Source organism: Sparus aurata, chromosome 5, assembly GCF_900880675.1.
Source record: "Sparus aurata chromosome 5, fSpaAur1.1, whole genome shotgun sequence".
Taxonomy (NCBI): domain Eukaryota; kingdom Metazoa; phylum Chordata; class Actinopteri; order Spariformes; family Sparidae; genus Sparus; species Sparus aurata.
The window spans coordinates 18,571,088-18,594,447 of NC_044191.1; the positions used below are offsets into that span (position 1 = coordinate 18,571,088).

General features: G+C 42.6%; 1 long non-coding RNA gene across 1 annotated transcript; it reads left to right on the forward strand.

The window, feature by feature from the left end:
* Window positions 1-994: 994 nt before the first annotated feature.
* LOC115582285 (uncharacterized) lies at window positions 995-22,412 on the forward strand. The gene is made up of 5 exons (XR_003984153.1): window positions 995-1,097; window positions 2,666-2,816; window positions 3,386-3,638; window positions 4,155-4,213; window positions 21,806-22,412. It is a non-coding gene; the product is annotated as an uncharacterized LOC115582285 (long non-coding RNA).
* The last annotated feature ends 948 nt before the right edge of the window (window positions 22,413-23,360 follow it).

Sequence of the window (23,360 nt, forward strand, 5' to 3'; positions counted from 1 at the left end):
TTTTTTTTACTCACATGTATCACAAGTGTGCCCAAGAATAACTCTGGCCTGCAGACCTTCAGTAACACACAACAGAAACAGACCCCCGAACACAGCAGAGCTTTGAAAGTACTCCTTAAAACTGACTGATAACATAGTATTAAAGGTATAATGGTTCGCTGTGCAACTAGTGGTCCAGACTAGGAGCTCGAAGCACTGTGGGTGTTGTTGTTGACACTGCTAGCAAAGGAGCTGTGGACTGGGATGGGTCGGAGTTAGCATGCTACTTCTAATAGATCTCTGCCCTCATAATGTCAAAACTGTTATTTCTTCACATTTAGATGATCATTTTTTGATATATATATTCATATTTTTTTTTAAGATTTTGTCCTGTAACACACTGTAACACATAAATATGCTAACATAAAACAACTCAGGAGGAGCAATGGGAAAATTTCTGTTCAACATTTAATTTATTTTGCCTTTTTAATTCCGGGCAGATCTATGGAAACTGCAGGTGCTTCAGCATCTTCAGCATGGATGGCTCATTGTGTGATTTAAATCCCCAAACCTGGCAGACTCGGCGCATTTCTCTCATCATTGATCTACACAGGGAGCTGTACCTCCGAGCCTGGCAACGTACCACGGAGCTGTATACATGTATAAAACTGAAGCCCCCTCATCTTAGCGCTGCCACGCTCCACCCACTGGGCGCCACAGCACTTCTTAACCGAACGCAATATGAACATGTGGCCATTCTAAAACCAAAAGTCTTCGAGGGAATACTGAGGCGAATGATTTGAATGTTCTAACAGTTGTAAATGTTGACTCTGATGAGTAATTACGTTTCTTAACTCCTGTGTATCTGACTAACACCACCCTCAAGTAACAATAAACACTGATGACACCTTTTTTTTCCCTGCAGGTGGTATTTTCCAGGACATACAGGAAGTTCCAGGCTTGGTCTTATCTGAGCACTTGTTTGAACAAGGTGTGTGTTGCTGGCTGTGACTCCAGGCTATGGAATTAGATAAAAACACTGGCAGGCTCTCGGCTCAGCTGTTGTTGAGCTCTAGCTGCTTTACCTGTACCTGCTACTACACATGTTCTCACTAAAGGTAAAGTGAGCGGATTCTTTATGATTATTGCACTTTCTGTAATACCTGCAGGTATATTTGCTATGTCACTGTCGACAAATTACACAATGACAGATTAATATATTGTGATGTGATATGGTCAGGGAAATGTGCTGAACACTTTCACGTTCTTGCAACAAAATTTGATTTTTCAAAATCTTAATCTTGTATGAGTGAAGTCGCGACTTTGTTTCAAAGATTAAAGTCCAAAGCTGGTCCAAAGTCAGGCAAATTCATGTGACTTGAGTCCACACTTGGGTCCGCTTGTCTGCTTTGACAGTGAGCTTGGCTTCTTCCTGCACACACTTCTCTAAAGAAATACAGTAGACAGATGTGAGTCAGAGATGATTTCAAGATGTTTCTGGGAATGTGACATTTCAGTATATTTAAAAAACATAATCAAGTTTCTATTAGGATGAGTTTCCAGTTAATGCATCAGACTGGAGCACTGTAAATGTAAATGCGAAGACAACAGCTGTAGACATGAGCAAAAGTCACATTCGAAGTACTGAGACTATAAAATCTGAATAGTATGATATCATAAAAAGAGCTGCCAGGCATTGACATCAGGCAGAGATTCCTTTTCTCCCCACAGTTTCAAAGGTTTCTTGCCTTAATAGAATGACTTCATCAATTGAAGTTGTTAAATTTCACATAAGAATGTTTCAAAATAGAGAGCTTCAGTGTAGAAAAGTGATCCAACTATTGTTGCAGAGATATATTCTGACATGAAAACCTATAATAGTAAAGAATGAATGTTGAATATGGGCTGTAGACAGTGTTAACACGCAAAACATTTATGTCCACATCAAATCCTGCTTTATTTAAGATCTTGTTTTGCTCTTTCCTTAGGAAGCACTCTCACCCTATTAAGTGCAAGAACCCTTTACTCTGAAACATGGACTATACTGAGGAACTAAATCCATTTTCTTTTGTTTTGCCTCGGTGCGAAAACTGCGCTGTCACACAACTCCATATCAGCAAGATAATTACCACTAACACACCTCATCAAATCTGAATAGTCCAGAGAACAGCGACACACGAGTATAATTATCTGGTAAATCAAAGTCTAATTAGATTTTAATTAGAATGTTAATTCTTTTGCACGCCATTTGGTTTCCGTATATGCTACCTAACTTGGTGTATCCTGAGCAGGGCTCCATAAAACAAAGAGAGCAAAAAAACCCACAACAAGCATGTCGTTTCCATTATTTGGCAAATGTACATGTTTATGAGAATCCAGTGGCTTGAGAAAATAGTTGTAGTGCATGAATTTGTCATGGGGTTTTTTAAACTGGATGAGAAATCAGAAGTGACAGTAGAAGCAACATTAATTTAAGGAAGCAGTGAGGTGTTGAAGCTAATCAAGAAGTAAGCCCATGACAAAATGCCAAAGTGCAAGAATAAACAAATATTTTTGTTGAGTTAAGAAAGAAACCCAGTGAGACTTTTGTAAGCAATCGACAGATAAAGATAAAATGGAACATAAGCAACACCAATAAACCTTTGGCATCCCACTTTAAAATAATTTCTCACTCTAATACCTAAAGGTCCTCTTTGGATGAAAGTTGATTTCTGAGTCTTATTCCCAACTTGTCAAAATCGGACGATTTGAGATTTTGGATGGGTTGGCCACCTCGTACTCGACGAGCTGGGAATTCTTTCAAATCGGACCTTCAAGGGAAAAACAAAAAAACCCAGGTAATTCTTTGGTAAGCTGTTGGCTAGCTCTCGAAAACAATTGATCATAAATGAGTCAGTTTTGTATTTGTTGAAATATGTGTTTTTTTGTCCAGTGTTGTGCTGAACTAGGTTAGCATAAACAATGTTAATTTAGCTCATTAAAATGTCATGTTATGAAGGTTAGAAGAACATTAGCCCAATGTTTAGGTAATATTGTTAATGGAGCATATCAAACATTAACTCATGCAAACCTTAGATTTCTACTTCTATAACAAACACATGATTTTGTTTCTCTACATCACAAGTTAATCACTTTGTTTGAGTGTTTTAATCCGCTGTCTTCTTTTAATGGGTATGGAGGTGGTTATCAACAACATCCTCTTAGACCCTTGACTCAAATAAGAGAAAACTCCCAAAATGCAATGCATGTCACATGTACAGAAAACAACAACGTTGTTAAATTACAGCAGGATGACAAAATGATAAATTGATTGTAATCATATTTGAGGAACATGGATCTTGGAGGACATAGAGCTTTTTTAAAGGGCTCCAAACAGACCTGACACACGACCTTCTCTCCATCTTAGATAACCTGGAAAATGACAAACTACATACAAGTCAAGCACAACACGGAGAAAGGAAACAGAGAGAGTGTGAGGCAATAGGAGTTTATCCACACTGACAGAGGCCGAAAATTGCAAGAACATTTCAAGTACCTCCAGCTACACTCAATTCAGTCATATTACAGTGGGCGTTTCCTTAACTGCTAAAGATGATCAAAACTTTCAACCAGTTGAGACCATTTCCTGCTCTCGGTGACTCCCTGTGGTTTCGTATACAGTAAGTGTTGCTTTACTCTCAAAGACTCGTCCTCTGAAGGTCCTTGAAGTTCAGAACTGCTGTGTGTTGATGAAGCTTCATCAAGAGAGAAAAGAACTCGTTATCGATAATTGGAGAGGCGTCAGAAAATCAAGGCACCTCAAGGAAACCCACCAAAGAAGTATTAGTCACAATAACAAAGATCCACCGAGCCCTAATGGCATCTATAACTCATAATTACCTTAATAACTGTTATTTTAGCTTGTTTTCCCTCCTTTGAGAAAGCATTGTTTGTCACTAATGGCATCTTAAGTTGAAATTGAGTGCCTTGCCCACAAGTAAACAGCATCTATCAATCATGACTTGAGGCCAAGTGTCACAACACACAAACGCCAAAAGTGTGTGCGTGTGTGTAATGAGTGCGGTGTGTGTGGGAGTCAGACAGCTCCTACACCTGCCTGATGAGTGCGAATGGTGATTACACACACAGTGACCAGTGATCTTTTGTCGTTCTGAACGAGCCATTTTTCATTTCAGAGCAACATGCAAACTCGTCAGCTGCTCCACATCAGCTTCATCAGTTACCCGTGTCACAGGTGAGACATGTCACCATGTTGGAGGATGTTGTAAGGTGTTCAAATTGTGCAGGCATGCATGGCGGTTTGTCCACTGCGCTTATTTAAGACACTGATAGTTTTAAAAACAATTAGGCAGCAAAATGAATCCCGACATCAATATGAAGGAATCAAAACCCAGATCAGTAATAATTAACTTTTATTTTTAGCTACTTGGTAGGACACAACATAAGTTATAAACCCAAACCTATAAAGGATAAACAATCCTGTCTAGGTAAATTAGTACATTTCTGCAGATCCATGGATAAGTTAAAATTTTGTGTTTCTTTAAGTCAAATTTTGTGCTCGTCCCCTGATTTGGTCAAGGCACAAAAACCACTTGGTAAGGGTTAGGAAAACATCATGTTTTGGCTTAAAATACCTTTTTTGGTCACCATAAACTGGGATTGTATCTGTGCCCGCTCTTATAGAAGTTGGACTATGAAGGGATTGCTTTATGGCCAGTATGTACAAAAGGAAAAGTTTAAACCATCCACAAATCAAACACAGAGTTTGAGGGAATCTGAATCTTTCCTTTAAAAGTTTCAGAATTTGAAAATTGTCCTTTCAAAGCTGGTTGTTTTTTTAAATAAAGGAGAAGAAACCTTTCAGTGCATCAAACTTTTGTCAAATATTCAATGACTGTGGCCGTGCAAGGCCTCCTTCCTGTCGCTGTCTTATTTTCTCATTTTAATTGCTGCCAGAATTGTCATGATACTTTAATGCTTTCAGATCTCAAAGCAGTTGAAAGGAGTCTGAATTTGTGTCGCTTAAAGTCCGTGTAAAGCGGCAAAAAAATTGTGTTATGAGTTTGTCACACCAAAGAAACATGTATCATTGACCACTGAGCCAAATTTGAAAGATTAAAGAAATTGTTAAGTATATAAAATTAGGTCTCTAAATCATGGAAAAACAAGCACTTCTTCCTGCTGTGAAACGCTGGGGGCGTGTCAGTTAGAGGCGCTGGAACCACGCCCATGCGGCGGGGGCTACACGTCATGTTAATGACGTCGGTGTCTCCCCAGGTGTTCCCCAGGTGTTCCCCTTGTATATCTAAACCCGCGGACAGTTTATAATCATATAGATGCTGTTATAACGTGTATTGATTGAGATCCTGACCCACTAAACATCCTGGAGAGTGACGGAGTAAAGTTTTTCGCGCTAAATTACATAATTATACATAATCACCATCAGTAAACAGGACGCTGTCTGACTCTGTCACTCGCGGGGACTGAGGCTGTTTTCTGGGGGACAGTTTCCTTAAGTCTTGGTCAGGAGGGCTGGCGGTCGCGGTGATTTATTTTCGTCAAACACTCGGTGAGTTAAACACTCTTGTGACAAGCGTGACAGACGCTGTTTTGTGAGCAGAAATGTCGGGAGGACAGGGAGGGGACGGACAGGAGGACAGACGCTTCTCCACATACAGCTGTGGGATTTGTTTTCCTCATATAAGTTGCTAAAGACAGTTATAGTTACTACGTTACTTTTGTTCGGTCATGTAACGTTGCTTTGTGGGACATTTCTCTGTAGTGAGTGAAGGACCTGTGCAGTTAGACTGTCAGACCGACACGCCCTCACTCCGCACCTCCGGATTATCCGTTCACACTGGGACGGCTCACCAATAATGCGGCCCTGATACTACCTCCACATACCGCCGGTGGGACCCGCCGTCAGCAGGACGGAGAGGGTCGGCTGCGGCGCGGCCACATCATGCCGGTGGGACCCGCCGTTAGCGGGACGGAGGGCATGCTGCGGCGCGGCGGCCACATCATGCCGGTGGGACCCGCCGTCAGCGGGACGGAGGGCCGGCTGCGGCGCGGCCACATCATGCCGGTGGGACCCGCCGTCAGCGGGACGGACTGCCGGCTGCGGCGCGGCGGCCACATCATGCCGGTGGGACCCGCCGTCAGCAGGACGGAGAGTGTCAGCTGCGGTCAGCAGCGGTCACATCTCCTCGTTGGCGGAGGAGAGGATGCAAGCCGGGACGGAGTTGACCAGCGTCAATGGACTCCCCCGTTTCCTTACGTTTCATCCAAAGGAAACTTAAATAAGCTAACAGCGCAGTCACCCTGCACACTGTGGCATCCAGGAAAGATGCAGAGCGATGTGGAGGAGACATGGCTGGTTAGCTGACTGGTTGGCTGGTTAGCTAGCTGCAAACTATTGTAAGCAATGCAATCCGAAACTGGAGAGTGAGTGGGAGAACCGCTGAAGCCGATGCGCTGAACGTATTTATACCACTTCCGCAGCAGGGCGGGGTTTATGCAAATCAAATGGCCGCGTTACGTAACGCGGCCATGATTTGCATGATTTCTGACCCGCCCATTAAATCCTGAACACAGAAATGTTGAAACAACTGTTTGTGAGCCTGGCTCCAAAATTAAATTCTACATGGCCAAATGGCTTTTACATGTTTTAAGTAAACACATTTATGACCCATTTAATGTGTTTAGAAGAAAATGGCTGATTTTGGTTTACACGGACTTTAAGTCTCAAGTCTTAACCCCACATGATCTCTGTTGTACCTCCAGTCTGTGACATAAGACAGACCCTAATGTAACAGTATGTAGAACATGAGTATGAAAACATAAAAAAGGATGGAGCCATAATTGTAAGAAGATACCTCCACAGGTACATGTGAAAAAAGTCCATCTTGATGTATGTTTGAGCTGACGTCCTTTGGGTTCAGCCTCCGCTACATCCCTGCACGATGGGCCTCTGTTAAAGCACACATCTGCACTGACTCCATGCTCCTCGGAGGCAGACGTTAGCATTTAGAGAAGAACAGGCAGCAAGGCATCGTCCAGATAATGAAATGAATCCACGTTTGATCCTCTCATCGTCTCCCGGTAATTGTTCTTGATTCCCCCTTTGTGTTTCACGCTTGACTCCCCACTCACATCAGGGCCCGTGTATGAAGACGTGCATCGTTCTCCCTATCAGTGACAGCAGAGTTCAGTGATTAACAAATTAAGGATCTTCTTTGCCTTAATCTGTCTCGAGGCTTTTTTTCAGCTGGCTCCTGCAGAAACATGTTTGGCAGTGACAGCACCTCTGCTCCCATGTTTAATTGGATTAGAGGGAAATCGGGATAAATACACTCTGAGACGGGGCGTCGGGGAGGGCATGATGAGAGAAAAAACAGGTGATGAAGTCGTTTCAGAATTACCCTTTCAACTTCTTTCACAGCGCTGTTGAGATGTCAAAGATTTCTTTGGCGTGCAGTATCATGGGAGGAAGTGAAAGCCTGTGTGAGGGCGTATGGATTAATTTCTGGAAACATTAGGCTGAACCGATTAATGTCACAGTCGGAACATTCGGCGGTTTCTTGATGCAGTGGAGATGGGGCGGTGCAAGGTCCTTATTAGATTCTCTACCTAAGTTAGTTTAACACTGAAAATGATGGGATGTTTTGCACCTGAAACATTTTCCACATTGCTGTGTCGCTAGCAGTCTATGCAGTACATTGCAGTAGCTAGCTAGTCGATCGGTCCATCACTTTAGGGAGACCAAAACATCTTATTTGAATCCATTGCCACTGATATTCGTAAAGACGTTTTTATTCTAATGGATAGATAATATTACCCACAACACCTTTGGTTTCAAACATGCTCCCCCCAAAAAAACTGCCTCCTCTCTCAGTTCAGACACCGCCGCTAGTCTGTAAAAACACAACCATCAGTTTGCATCCATCTCATTCCTCTGTCTCACACTCCCACCTGCCCTGTTTTATTTACTTGGCTGACATGCAGTCTTCGCACTGGCAGCTTTGTCCATCAAAAGGCACCTGCTCCTGGTGATTGTTTGCTCACCTTCCTGTCCAGAGCACTGCAGATGAGTGTCAGCAGCATTTCGCTCTCACCACCTTTTTTTTTTTTTTTGGTGTGTTTTTTCTTCTTCCACTGTGATGAAATGTCTTCCAGGCTGACGAGCTGCCTGTGCAAACACCGGGTCAGCATGGCGTCCTGAGGGGTGTTCGTCGGAAGAGTCACTGGATTTCATCACTGGATTACGTTTAGCACATTTTTGGAGGAGTATCTTGTTGAGACTCTTTGCGTGAGTGTGTAAAGTGGGAATTCAGAGTCTTGCTCAAGGACATTTCATAATATGTGACTGTTGATTGACACACTGCTTGTAGAGCTGACCGTGTGAATCTCCCAGCACAAGGGACCCTCTCAGCTTCTCTGCTCATCATGTACAGTGCTCGTAGGCCTTCGGAAACATACAGAAGGCGATGTGTTGCTTAACTTTCTTTACACAATCAGTAAAGCAATCATATTTTGGTATCAGCATTAACTGACTCACTGTTAGGAGAGGAGCAACGTCCAATCGTATTCACTTGCTGGTGCAAATATATCAATGCAGCGGCTGATTTGTTTGTATTTGAGTTTTTTCAGGGGGCATTGGCCAGCGGTCAGTTTGACTGAATTGGCTTTTGAGGCATGTTGAAGATGAATTTCAGTTGTTTTAAGGAAAGCTATTTGCAATACATTTTGGCATTTCCTAAAAACTCCAGTTCTAATGCATACCAAAAAACATTACATTTTTGCACATTAATCAGAGCGATGATTTCTGGCACATCTTCACCTACTTTCATAGTGCCAAAATACTTCTGAAATACTCTTGCAGCGTAAAGAGCCTGATGAAGGTGCATTCTTTGGCATGAATGGGCAATTTTCCCTATTAGGCCTTTTGTTGAATTGTTTCTATTTATGATGATCCTTATTGAACTTTATCTTTCATAATAAAAACCAAAGAGGAGTACTGGTGGACTCAAGGCGGAGGCAGGAAAGAAGATAGCCCCCCTGGTGCCCCCATGTTTGAAAAAAACGCTGCGAAAGTTCCCTCTTGGATGCCCCCATGGTGGATAAAACATGATAAAGTGCCCTTCCAGTCAAATAGTTAATAGGTCCCATAATAAAAACATTATCTCAACTAGGGTTTGTACCAATTTCACTATTAATGTATCATGACTTTCTGCACACTGGTGTCCCAACACATACAGCTGTTGCCCCTTTCTATTTATTTTGCCCCTAAACCTCGAACATCCTGAGTTGGCCACTGTGAGATTCTTAGCATCTCAGTGGCTTTTTAATCATTTCAAATGAATGAAAAGGAAATGACTGTTTTACTTTCAGCGATAAGAACGTTGTTGCAGTGGATGAGTGCATTGCACAGAAACTCATGCGCTGTACGTGTTGACACATGCTTTCCTTACATTACATCCGGCATGTTGTCTTGCCCTGTCACACATGAGCTCTGTTTGTCATCTAAAGCAGTAGAAGTCAGGAATTTTAGCCTATTCAGGCTCCAGAAGAGGTCTTTGTAATGAAAGCAGTGTGTTCAGTGGGGCATGGATAAGTGGAGGTGACCATACTGCACATCCCTGACCAGTCAAACAGGAGCACAAGTGCCAGTTTAAGGTACAGGCAGCTTAAACATATAGCTGAAAAATGAAAATATAGACACTGGACTGACCTGCGGCCTAATGTCAAAGTGATTTTGAGTCTGCAACATTTTTTCCTTTCTTTGAGACATTTCTTCACATGCAGCATTCAGTAAATCCAGACTATTAGAAAATAACAAAAAACAGAGTGGATTGTAATTGAGACCACAACGATGACAACAGTTTCACATCCGCAACTTTGTGGCGCATGTAGACGGTGACTGTACATTATTGTCCATTCTTCCGCATCCTTTCTTCAATGATGAGAAAAAACATATCATACAGTAGAATGAGGTCACAGGGAACATGAGTTCAAGCGGTATTAAGCAATATATGACCTTTACCAATCTATATGGGCAAACAGTTGCAATTGCAACAACCCTGAGATAATTTTTTTCATCTGATATTCGTCTTATCTTACCTCCTCCGCCACAATCATCAACATTGTATTTATTTCTCAAAAGCAGAGGAAAACCCAATACTCAAAGCCTTAAATCTAACCACCTGGTGAGCAAAGTAGTCCCCATGCAGATATTTCAATGTTTTCTTGCTGTAGGGCAGCAAAGGTCTTGCTACTGCCTCTTTAGGTTTGGATTCAAAGTCAAAACAATGGTTGAAATGAAGGTTCATGTTAAAAATCTGCCGCCAAGGGTTAAAAATTCCCTTACGTGAGTCCATAAAAAGTAGTCAGTGTAAAATTAGGGTTAGGGTTAGTCGTGTGTTTGACTGAGTGAGCACGTAAGACGCAGACAAACATTGAGTGGAACAAAGAAAGACAAAGAGAACCAACAGCAAGAGCGCAGCCGCTGATGTGAAACCAAAGTGGACGAGGCTTTCGATTAGCTGTTGCTTCACATGTCAGGCTGCGGCTCTGCTAAACACTGACGGGGGCTGATTGGTGAGGGCCATTCCTTTACAGCTTAATGATTGTCCCACAGCACCCTGTCCCTCGGGGGGAAAAACACTTTTTAAAGAAGAAGGAAGTGCATGAGCCTTGCTGTCGCTTAAGTTGGCAGCAAATAATCCGTCCAACCTCGTCACCTCCATGTGCGACCCACAATCCTCTCCCCCCTTGTTCCACCAGCCCCGGTTCAAACTGCCCCGGGCGCTTTGAGCAAGACAGCGAAGAACAATTGCCGCGTTCACAGTTCATCTTGCCGATGTTTTTTCCAGCCTGTCATGGGAGTCTTTGCACTTTTCCAGCGTTAGAAGAAAACTTGCTGGCACATTGTTGTTTTCTCGTGGCTCAGGAGAGGCTTTGACCTCACATGACCTCACAGGGGGACAGGTGCTCTGACGAATGTATCGCAGCTCAACATGCTGAACGAATGGTCGTCATTAAAGTTTAATGTCATTTAAATCCATGTATTGTAAAGATGACATGCATGGCAGAGGTATGGACATACTGTCGGCCTTTTGATAATGCATCACCTTTCAGTGACCTGTTTTAACCTCTGTGGGCAGTCGATTATGTTCACTACTCTGGGTTGCCTTCTGCTCTTTCTTTCATTTTTACAGGGCTAACGGCCATGATCCTCCTACATTGTTGCTAAATTAGAAATTAAAGGTTATCATTTTTTTTCCATCTTTGCAAAGAGAAATGTTCAGTCCCTTTTTATTGTTTAGCAGTGGGAGAAGAGGAATAACATACTTTTGTCACAACTGTTGCTGTGTTGGATGTATTACACTATCACTATGTGTATTATTTATTCCAGTCCTTGTCTTTTGTTTAGTTTACACTACTGTAGTTGATCTAGAGTAGACAACGTGTTTTCAATATTTTGTTGGTGTTTTTTTTTTTGCTGTAAAGTTCCAGTGTGAAGGACTTAGTGGAATCTAGAGGTGTGTTTACAGACTTCAACCAACTGAACACCCCTCATCTAACCCTCCCCTTTGGTACCTGTAAAAAACAAGTGTTTGGTTTGTCCATTCTAGGCTAATGTAAAAACATGGTGGTCAACATGACGGACCCGTTCCCATGTATATTTCAAAAGTCTCATTCTTGGGTAAACAAAACACAATTTTCTGGTTATTATACACTAATGAAAACATTATGAATAAATAATGCATGTCTGCCCAAAGTTCCCCTAAAAGTGCTTCCAAAACATAGACATCTGTTTTGAAAGTTGATCTCCATGAAAATGATATGACTGAAACATCCAGAGTAGTTACTAAACTGACCATGTGATAAAACAAGAGGGAGGTATTTCACAATATTTCAAGATTTTAGGCATTTATTCCCCTACATGGACTACTGTTGATTTTATTTAATTCAGCAGATTTGATTTGATGTGCAGTTGATGCACACACTTAATCAGAAAACATCTTTAAACAAGGTTTGTATGAAAAGCACATCTCTTTCTGAAGTTCTGAAGTCTCTGAGTTTACTGTTCCATATTTATTTGTAATCTCCACTATCTTAGTTGCAATGTGATGTTAAATGTGATGAGATATTCATATGTCTGTTCTCCTGGCTTTGGCTGGATCATTGAAGAAATCCCCCCTGTTCTTAGCACTTTAATGGATTTACCTAAGCAGTCACACTTGAGTTCACGCACGGACATACCTCCTCACTCAACTTGACAAGCTTGCCGGTCCGCATTTACTCTGACGACCAGGAGTATCTAACGCATGTGACAAAGTCCTCAGACAGATCAGGGCGATGGTGGTGGTGGTAGGGGGGGGGTTCGGCTCTCGCCTGCTCCCCCTTAGCGTCACATCTCTTGACAGCTGCCATTTTCAGTACCGTGCTTCGCGGTTGCAGCCAGCCGACTGCCAAGTCCCCATCAACTTTGCTTTCTCGCCGCCTTTTCCTGCTCAGGTTTCGAAAGCGCAAACTGGAGACAGCGGAGAGAGTTGCAGCAGTGTCGCCAAATATTAGCAACATGGGCTTGAGGGCCAGCAGGCCTCCGCCTGACCCTGAGTGACAGCTGGAGAGGACAGAAAACTGAAATGAAAAAAATCCTGAACTTTATGCAGTTAGAAAACAGGGCGCGATGGAGAATCTGCCTGATTCTGGAATTTGTGTAATGCTGTTTTACCTGTATGTGAAATTTCGGGGCCAGGTTGAACATTAAGGCATCCCTCCTTACGTTCAATCTGATGAGGCTTCTCAATTGAGCTTGAAGAAACAGAATCCCTTTAATAAGGTTTTAGCAGATGGAAGCTTTATGTTCTCGGATTTACATTATGTTCTTTTACACACACGATTCATTGAGTAGTTTGTTCAGTTGTCAGGTGTTGTTCAGAGTCGTAGATGTCCAAAGAGATGTCCAATTTCCTTAACACTGTGGAGATGTGTTCAGGCAGGATGCAAAGCATCACTTATGTGAATCTGAGTGCTGAACAATTTGTGTTTATTTTCCCCAAAGAGCTAATGTGTCTGTGCTATATTTGCTGTAGGCTAGCAAGCAACGGACAGATAGACACAGTCACTGTGGGAGTGTGGCTGTGTGTTTGTGTTCAGCTCAGCCTCTGACTGAACTCAGAACTCACCAGAAACTCTTGTTTCTGCTCTGATATTTTTCTCCCATCTCCTCCTTTCTCCTTTCATCTATATTTATTATTAAAGCATTAAATCCATCACTCAGTGTCTCACAGTTCTATTATAAAGCACTGATGTGTCTTAAAAATGGCGAATACTATCAAATGGTTAAATGAGACTGCAGAGGTTGTCAGGGAAATTACAAGCCATCGCGCTGAACTCGGAAACTTTACAACTTTTCGATCAGTTTAATGAACACATGTTGAGTAATTACTGGTGGTGACGTTTACATCTTTTTTACTTTTAATGATTTCATTTATGCTTTGAAAATCCCAAAAAAATTGGTGTTCATCAGTGAGAATGATCTTGCTGAGCAAAACATGTACATACCGACTTGTGATTGCCACAACCTTGTTTTCTGCAATAATCAAATTTTTCCAATGGAAAGATCCCATGGGCTTTGTGATGCGGGAACCAGGGCGATGCTAACTTAGCTAACAAAAACACTTCATCCCTACTGCACTCCATTAAGATAAAAAGTAAGGTTTTTTAATGGAGACAAATACTTGTGAGTCTGTTTCATCCATACTCTTGTAACTACTTTAGTGTAGAAACTTATACCTGATGTGGTAATCAAAGAGCTTCACTTGGGCGTAGAAGAAGAACTACACATGGGTGAGGAAGTGGTGTGCTGTAAACACACAGTTTTAAAACGAGATATTTATTCATGCCTCTTTTCACATTCCTTAGGCTCAAAAGTGAAAGACTTAGCCAAGAAGTATGTGTAACATTGGGCGAATTTTGACAGAAACTTTCCCCTGCTGTAACAAACTGACAGCGTTGATGATGAGAGTCACTGCTCATGTGAGTTGAGACGCCAGTGAATCTCTGCTCCCTGCAGTTCTCATAAATGTAATCAATAATCTCTGCACATTCCCTCCTGGCCAGGCTCGAGTGAGAGAAAACACATGTTAGGTACCGTAGAAGTATCAGAGCATTCATGAATAATCACGCCTGGCCAGACCGCCTAAGTGAATTCAGCTGTTGTTCAGGAACCGTATTGTTTGGAGGAGAGAGAGCACAAAGATTCATCCAGCGTCAACTCTCGTAACCTAGAAAGCAGCAAAACAAACAGAAAATACAATGACAAACTGTACGCTACCTCACCCACAGTCTGTTGTTCAGGGGGAGGTAGCGTGATGGGAATCGTCTTGTTTGTTTCGTCAGGGGACTTTTTTGTTTTATCCAAGCTGCAGTGGCATGAAATTGTTGTTCCTCTCAGGAATTCATCTCCGATTGTTTTGTACCTTCAGGAAAACACTGAGGAGGAAGTTTCCCAGTTTATTGGGCTCCTCCTCTGCCCTTGACCAAACTGATGGTCGAGTCAAGTTTGTGGCTGGACCTTTACCCTGACCATGCAGCCACATTTAATGCTGATCTCACAGAAGTTGATTAGATGTCTTGTGATGAGTCAAAATTGGAAAAATACCATAGACTGTAGAGCAATAGCTTCCTTAAACCATTCCCGTAGCACACTCAGGTAAGATCTCTTCTGCATGTTCCATTGTATAGGGAAGAGTTTGAAATGCTGGAAAATGCACATAATCAACTTACTTTGTGTCAATGATGGGAGCAATGGGAAACAATAAGCCTGGTTCTAAGTATGCAACCATAAGGACAACTTGTCATACTTGACAAACAACAGTGTATCAACAGTCCACTCCCTCCTTGCAGCACCTCTGCTGGTTGCCAACTCGTCTCGCTTATTTCAATGTTAACTCACTTAGGTAACATAACTCATCTCTTAACACTCTTGGTCACAAACAGGATGCACACACATTTCATTGGAACGAAAGTCCACTGTATGACCCATCCAACAACCTAGTGCACTAATGACACTAGAGGGGTACCTGTACGGCATCAACTGATATATTTCATGGATTGGGACGGACAGGAAATATGGTTCATAACTCACTGTAAAATCATTGGTATATTTATGTGTATAAAGCAATGAAATGAATGAGAGAAACTGTGTCAATCAGTGAGGTGTTGGGAGAGATACTTTTGAACTAACGACAGATCCAGGCGAGCAACTTTCAGTCCTCGCGCTTAGCGAATCTCCAGCTCTGTGCATAAGGCAGAAGTGAAGTGTAAACAGTTCCCTCGAAGAATCAACTTGCGTCTTGTTAACTTAATATCAGCAGAGTGTCTCTTTACTTACTCTGATATTGGCTCTAAACATTATATCAACAATCACAAGCAGCTGTTTGCAGAGTATGCTAACCAATTATGAAAAGTAGCATACTAGCTACTTAAGATCTTGTGGCATGTATACATTTTGAATTGTCTGTCTCAAGATTAGAAAGTAACCATCAAATAATGCATACAACTCAAGTGTTTCTCTAGCTTGTGAGCCTCAACATTTACAATACACTGTGTAAAACCCTCCCCCGTTTTCACAAATGATGTGACCTAAGTCTATCTTCAGTATGAGAGTAGAGATGTTACTGAGTTTTTTCTCCATCCTGTCAATCCTTCTCAGTTCATGGTCAAATGTGTATTTCACTCGAAGTCCAACGCTTAGTTTAGTATCCAAGGAGTGAGATTTTAGTGTATCAGCATTCTGTGAACCGAGTTCAAAAACCACTTTTGACAATGTGAAAAGTTTATCACTGTCAGATAAATGTTCAGTTCAGCAGGCAGCTGTATCTTCTGCTCAACTGTACATCGCTCTGAGTATCCGCAGAACCATCAGCTAACAAGCTCCAGCTCAGCCCGGAGTCATGTTCCTGTAACGTACACCAGGGATCCGCATCTTCTCCCGTAACATGGGATCCCTCTGAGGACAGCCACAGCACAGCACCGTTTCTTCATCTCGGACTACTGTGTGAACTTTTAATGCGATTACCGGCCACATAGGATGACATGAGTCCAGGCCACGGCGTCCGTTTTCCCGAAGCGAACATAAGAGGTTTGGATGGATGGTGGGCAAATACCCCTGCACATCCCTCCTGGCAAATCACTCCAAGCCTCCTTCTCTGGTCATCCCCTAATTTCCAAAGGGTCACTAATCTAATATTAAAGGGCTGTGACAGTAATGAGCGCTGCGGATGTGTGGTCCGAGGCTGCGGGATTAAATGGGCGCAGTTACAATACCAGTAAACTCGGGCCAATCTCAGCAATATTTAGCCGGACATTGAGCTGCAGTGCCTGAGCCTCAAGTCATGTTAGCTTAACACCAAACGCCACTCAAGTACAAGGGGGTGGGGAGGTGTGTGGAGCTCTGACTTGAAACCAAGGCCAAACACTTCAATGGGTCGCACACTTGGCTCAGCAGTGAAACGTTTGCTGCTTCCCAAAGCCTTTTGCTCCAACTTCCTCAGGCAGTTTGAGGATACACCTGAGCGCCGCTTCAGTTTTCTGAACTGTGGAGTTAAAATAACCAGGGAGTCATTCATCCCTGCTGCAATTACAGCAGACTGTCCAATTTACACATGAAATCAGGAATCCTCTTGTGCCCATATAACAACAAAATCCACTGGTTCTTTTCTTTTTTTGTGGTGGACTCCTTGCCTGTTTTTAACCTTTGTCGGCATTGTGTAATTATTTTATCTGATAAACTGCTGGGTTTATTTCACTCTTTGCTCCAACTACACTTCTCTTATAAAAACCAGGATCACAATCAGGATTTGAAATGAGTCGTGTCACATCCCCCTTCCACACTCTGATGCCTTTTTTTTTTTTTTTGTCTCCCGCACACTCTCTTTCAATCTCTGAATGCTTGAGGCCAAGAATATGAGACCAATTAAAACTCGAGGCAGGGTCCATCCTCCCTCCTGGCAGGCGTCCTGGTAACACGTTGCACATTCTTTGCTCTAGTAAGCCTCGCGCTCCCAAAACCACATAAGACAAACGAGGACTGGTGGCTCGGGGTGCGTGCCAGGCTCCGGCGTGCAACAACAAAGACAAAGGAGATCACAGTGGGAATTAGGGGATTCCCCAGAGAGCAAAGGGGAGGATGGTGGTGGTTATGAGGTAAATCTGCTGTGAAATCTCCCCCATGTAGAAAGTGCGGAGGACAACGGCGTCTGCTTAGCCCCGGCGTGACAGGAATGAGGTCGATGTAACCCGGGTGCATGACCCCTGAGTAAGTCCAGGGAATAAGGCGCCGGGGGGGAAATCCGGTGCTTCGTTAAAACCAGGGGTCAATCATTAAGGGTGGGGTCCCTCCCTCGGCTGAAATGTCTTAAAGGAGAGGGGGGTTTCAAAGTGATTATGGTCAGACATGGTTATCCATGTCAAGCAAGGTCAGAAGTTAAAGCATCCCTGGTGACTGCCGGCATGTCCCAGGATGGTGCCCCCCCACCCCCCTTTTAGCTCCCTGTGTGGCATCACTGGAAGTCCAGAGGGATTTATTTTCCTTTTTTTATTAATGCCACCACTCGAATCGTACAAGCCATATGGTACTAAAACAATTTTCTAAGAGAGGGGTCAGTTGGGCTCTCACCCTGCCGTTTAGGATGCTTCAAAGGCCCCACATAAAATTAAAGATAAGACATGTAAAAAATACTTATGTATCAAATATCATGCGGAAATGTATCGATAAAATCGTTTTTATTGTGTTATTAATACACATTTTTTAACTTTGAGGCTACAAGGGAAATGACAAGTTTTTACAGCTAATTTACAGCTTAATTTAAGATATGTGATGTCTTTGCTATCTGTCAGTTTTTAGGGAATTCCAGCAGCTTAAAGAGAAGCTATGTCGTTTTGGAGAAGTGATTAAAAACCAGAAACTTTATAGTAACAATACAAAAGAGGTAATAATACAAGCTCCAAACTCTTCCTTTTTTTCCCATAACTAAATAAACAAGCCATCCTCATGGGAAAATAAGGTCCTAAGAACATTGTTTGAAGCTAGAAAGTTTGCAGGGTCCGCCGAGTAAAACAGTTTGTTTATTCAATCATGAAAACCAAGAGTTTGTTTATTTTGTTTAGCCATTACAACCCCTTTTCCTCCCTTTCCTTCTCTTCTGATTAAAATTTCTCCCCCAAAACCACAAAAAAAGAAGGAAAATCTCATTTCATTTCTGCCTGAGTTCCTGTTAGGACTGCAGCCAAAGCAGCAATGTGGAGAAAACGTGTGGCTTCCACTACAGCTGCGTCTGCGCTGCACATCTCTGAGGCCACGTGCACTTTTGCTGGCGACTTTTCACTTGCTGCTCTCGGGCGTCCATGATGGAGGGCGTCCTCACTGAGGCCCTGTTCATGTCACTGCTCCCTGAAAAATAAAAAATCACTTTTGAATCCTCCTTTTGAATATTCAAGTTCCGAAAAAAACAACCTTCCCGCTCTGATCGGCTGTCTTCAGAGTCTGCATCGGTCTTCAGTTTTTGTTTTCAATCGGTTTTCTAGTCTGTCAGCCATCCCTCTACCCCCCTGAATTCTCATTCTCCTTTCAGTCTCTGTGTGTTTTTGTCTCTTTGAGATGAAACGCTGATGCACTTATGGAACGCAGAGCTCTCCCTGTGCAGGGAGTCTGAGAGGGGCCACACACCCCCCAAAAACACACACAAAAACACAACACATCTAAAATGCCCTCCACTAAGCAGCTGTGTCCCACCTCTGTTTGCTTTAAAACACACACACACACACACACTGCACTGCTCTGCTCCCTGCCAGCGTCCGCCTGCCGATGCCCGTCGGGACCCGGCTATGTGTTCGCTGCTGCTGGCTTTGATTTGCTGTTTGGTGCGGCGGTCCTGCAGTCGTCCCGGGCCACTGCAAGTTTGGAGGGGTGGAGATGGCGGTGTGGTCGGGGGGGGGGGGAGTTGGTGTTGGTGGTGCTGACAGTTCCTCCTCAAGGCATTCCACATCATTTGTCATCTTCATTTCACATGTGTGTCTTTTTTTGGGCTCTGTGTTACATCAAAAGACCCCCCCCCCCCCCCCCCCCCCCCCGCCCTCCCCTCTCAACTATTTTAAAACAGAGGTTTAAAATTAAATTTGGTGCCTTCACGCAGGACTCGTATGATGTGGAGACCTCATGCAATTCATTCATCCGACAAACTCTACAATGATTCTGAACAGAGTAGTGGCATTCATTGAATGGCCCTAAATACAGGAGTGTTTGGTGCTGAGTTTGTAACTTAATATTTTCTGGTTTAGATTTTTAGGGCTACCTCCAATGATCCCAACAGGAGGAAAACAGCAGTAGAAGAAGTAGAAGAGGACGCACAAAATAACATATGATTGAAATTATTATCATTTAGGGATGTCTGTGTAAGAAATCGTGCTGGGGGCATAGGCAAAATATTTAATTTAAGATGTTAATTTCAAATAATTATGAGTATAACGTCAGAATTATAAAATCAAAGACTGTAACTGTATAGTTAACGCAAGAAATTTAACAACCGTTAAAAAAAGTAAATAATGCGTACACTAATATATTCAGATTTAACCATATTGTCATATTAAAGTATTTCATAGATTACAAAAAAGATTGAACTCACTTTACACTTTTGTTCAGTTCTGAGTGTGCCAACCTCAAAAACTTGAAGATAAATACAATATCTCACATGAAGATCTTTCAGAATTCTCAGAATTTAGCTCATTAAAAATATTCTCATGGCCCAGTTATCAGTAATAACCAACATCTGTTTGCACGAGAATACAGAGGAAAAATCCAGCCAAAATCTTTAATTGACAAATAATAGATTTAACTTCCATCATTACAATCACTGGACACATGAGGAAACTTTATGCAGAATGTAACAATTGAAATCCGATGTATGGGGGATTTAGATTGTGTCTTTTTGTGCAAATAACTACATCCACATGTTATAAAAGCTTACTTACAGCAACATTTTAAGTCTAAGTCTGTTTGAATCATTCTGGTTACATGAGACAACAAGAGCGAAGCCGAGTGGAGCATTTGAAGAGTTTGGAGGACGTTGCCGTGGCCAGACAGAGGCAGAAGTGCAGCTCTCCTCCCAAAGTGTGTTTTTGTTAGTTGGGTTGTGTATGGGAGGATGCCCTGAGGGCAGAGGAACCTGGAACATTAAGCCTTGCCATGGCGGCTCAGCGCAGCTCTGAGCCTTGAGCTGCTCTGGCAGCTTGCCTGGGGTAGAGGTGGCAGCGGGGGTGGTACAGGTTTTGAAAAGGCCCCTTGCTTGCTCCTTTTCACTCTTCTGGGACGCACAGCCCCACTCCATGTCCGAGCTGGTAGAAATGTTTTTGTCACTTTCTTTTGGAATCACAGATGCGCAGAAGGGAAAGTTGGCCTATGTGGCCTTTGTTTGACCGTGTTCATCCAGAACAGAGAGTAGCAAGGATTAAAAGCATTTTGGAAGAGGTATGCAAATTACTAGGTTATGCTCAGTGGCTGGACAGTCTCTATGATGCAGACAGAAAATGTGTCAGCGTCCCTTTGAAAACGGCCCAAAATAATCACCGTTGGAGCAGACGCCAGGTTGTTCTCAGCTCCTGGGAATTGAGTTGAAAGGCAACAAACAAACAGGATTTACATGACAGAAAGTCATCAAAAGGAATCTGGGTCCGCGTTTACGTGCTTCATGGTCAGTACAACCCGAAGCTCTATGAGAGACTCGCTTGATTACTGAATCAGCAGAGAAAATGAGAAAGAAGCCTCCACTGGCCCAGTCATTTTAAAAAGCTTCTGTGAATTTGTGTTTCCCATCTACCTCCAATGAGCCACTTTGATCTGAGGACAATGATGATTATTATTTCCAGCTTCATTATTTTATCTATTGCTCCTCTGTTGCGTCCTTAAGGTGCCACAGTGGTTGTTTATAAGGCCTAGACCCATGATTTGTATTTCCATTTGGAAGATTAGTCATCATAGCAAACCTCTGGGGTCTGCTTATGAAAATGAAATTCTGTAACTTACTGGGTGAGTGAGTTAGTGAAGTTACAGCATTGGTTGGTCAAGTGTAAGAATTTCCCCATTGGCTATTACACTTTCCTAATGATTAGGCACCAAGGTTAGTTAGGTACTGTAACTCGTGATTATTATTAATGTATGTATGTATGTATGTATGTATGTATATATATATATATATATATATATATATATAAAATACTTGAAATGTGGGATCAGCCTTTGTCGCATTAAGATGATAAGATAAGACAGAGTGGTAAGACAATATGGCAATGTGAAGAAGCAACAGTTTTGTTTCATCAAAGACATATTGAGTTGATGACATATCTATTGAAGTTAGCATGCTAACCAGCAAGCCCCTGGACTGAAAACCTCTTTGTCCCAGCAGTTCAAACCTCCTGTGACTGGTGACCTGGTGACTGCGCAGCTAACTGAGCTAACAAGCTAACAGTAGCTACAGTCATGGATTTATGAACAGAATACAGTCAGCAGCAGTTGACAGTAACTTTGCCCATACTCAGAGAATCTGGAGTTATGATATGTAACTAACATACTGTGTCATAAAGCTCAGGACAGACAGACACAGTCAGGAGACGCTTCTCCTCCATTTTCTGGATTACCAGGGCAACGTGTGACGAGTCTCGATCAATCGAATTCGAATCGAACTAATTGAACACATTTAGGCTGACTGGAGATATTTTTCAAGATCCCAAACTGTAACAACATTTTTCTGTATGTTTTCAGAACCTCGTAAATGCAGCAGTTACTCCCCCTCTCTAACAACTGAAGATCCTGGGGAGTCTATGGATTTATGTATCTGACCAAGTGTGAAAACTGCGACAGACCCAAGACCATTCATCTGGACCCCACCCGTGTGTGACAGCAGCTTTCACGCTTTCAAACAATTGTACCAAATTCTCAGGGCGAAGAGCCACAGGTTCAGTCAGCCCGGGTGTGAAAACGCCCTTCGAGTGCCATCACACCTATACTTTATTTTCTTGGAAGAGTTGACTTTGTTACTTTTCTGTGTTTGGTTCGACGAGGTTTTCACAAATACACTACAGCTTGAGAACAAAGTCATTTAAAGACGGAAAATAGTTTAGTAACTTGTTGTACCACGAGGATGGTCACTGTTTAATCATTGGCTGATAAATAGCTTTCTAGCTTGTGTCTTGTGACTTCACACTACGTCACAATGTTGCATATTTTCATATTTTATGTCTAGTTACTAGTTTGGCAAGAATTGATTTAGCACAGCTGCTCTGCTGTTTATCAGTGGTGCTGGCTCAGGCATGTGCCAATTAGACCAATCAGAGAGGACTGGGTATTCTTGAGGAGGGGCTGTAATGAGACAGGAACTGAAAATTGAAATTGAAATGAAATTGAAATTATGAAATAAATGAAATGAAAATTATGAGCAAAATTCCTCTCCTTTAAGAACTCCAGAGCCTAAGCTGTGTTTGGACCAAAGGAACCAGGGCTCAGATTTATCTCTGGGCCCCCAGTACATCCGTTTTCTGGTTGTAGTACTTTCCACTGTAACTTCCAGGAGTGACTCACTCGCTCGTCAAACTCAAACATTGCAGCTGCTAAACTTGTGCTCTATTTGGCAATATACATAAATGGAATGCAGATGGCTTTAAAGCAATATATCCCCATCATACGTAATCAAACTGCAGCAGGGAGGCGCCGAGGTAAAGTTTAACGCTTTTAACGCCTTGTGAATGTAAGCGATGATACAGTAACCCTTATTTAGATTACGCTTTAACAATTCGCAGTGAGACAAGTCCATTAGTCTGTATTGTTTACAGTGCTACAGGTGCAGGTGATATTTAATTCAGTGGTAGGACAAGGCCATCATTTCAAGTTCGCAAAATGGAAACCACGCCCATTCAGCTCACAAGTATCAATGTGGGACTTGGGGTGGATATTTCCTGTATGACGCCAGCTCTCCGTCATTACCGGTCTCTGTTTCAACTTTGTCCTGTCGTCTCCACGAATCTGTATATTTCTGCCATCATCAGGCCAATTTGCCTGATTTCGACTGTTCTCCAGATGTGGTGAAATGCAAAATTGAACTGATGATGGACTTGAGTGTAGGTCCCATGGCTCCGTCTATGCGGTCGAAAATGGACGATTGTGACTCGTCGCCCCTGCCGGCTCAGCTGTCAGTCAGGCACGTACACCAGCCCGCGTGATCAGAGGCTCGGAGGCCACGGAAGCGAGTGTCAATGTTCACAATCAACCAAACGAACCGAACAAAGGTGGAAAAACATGACTTGATCCGAACACAGCCTTA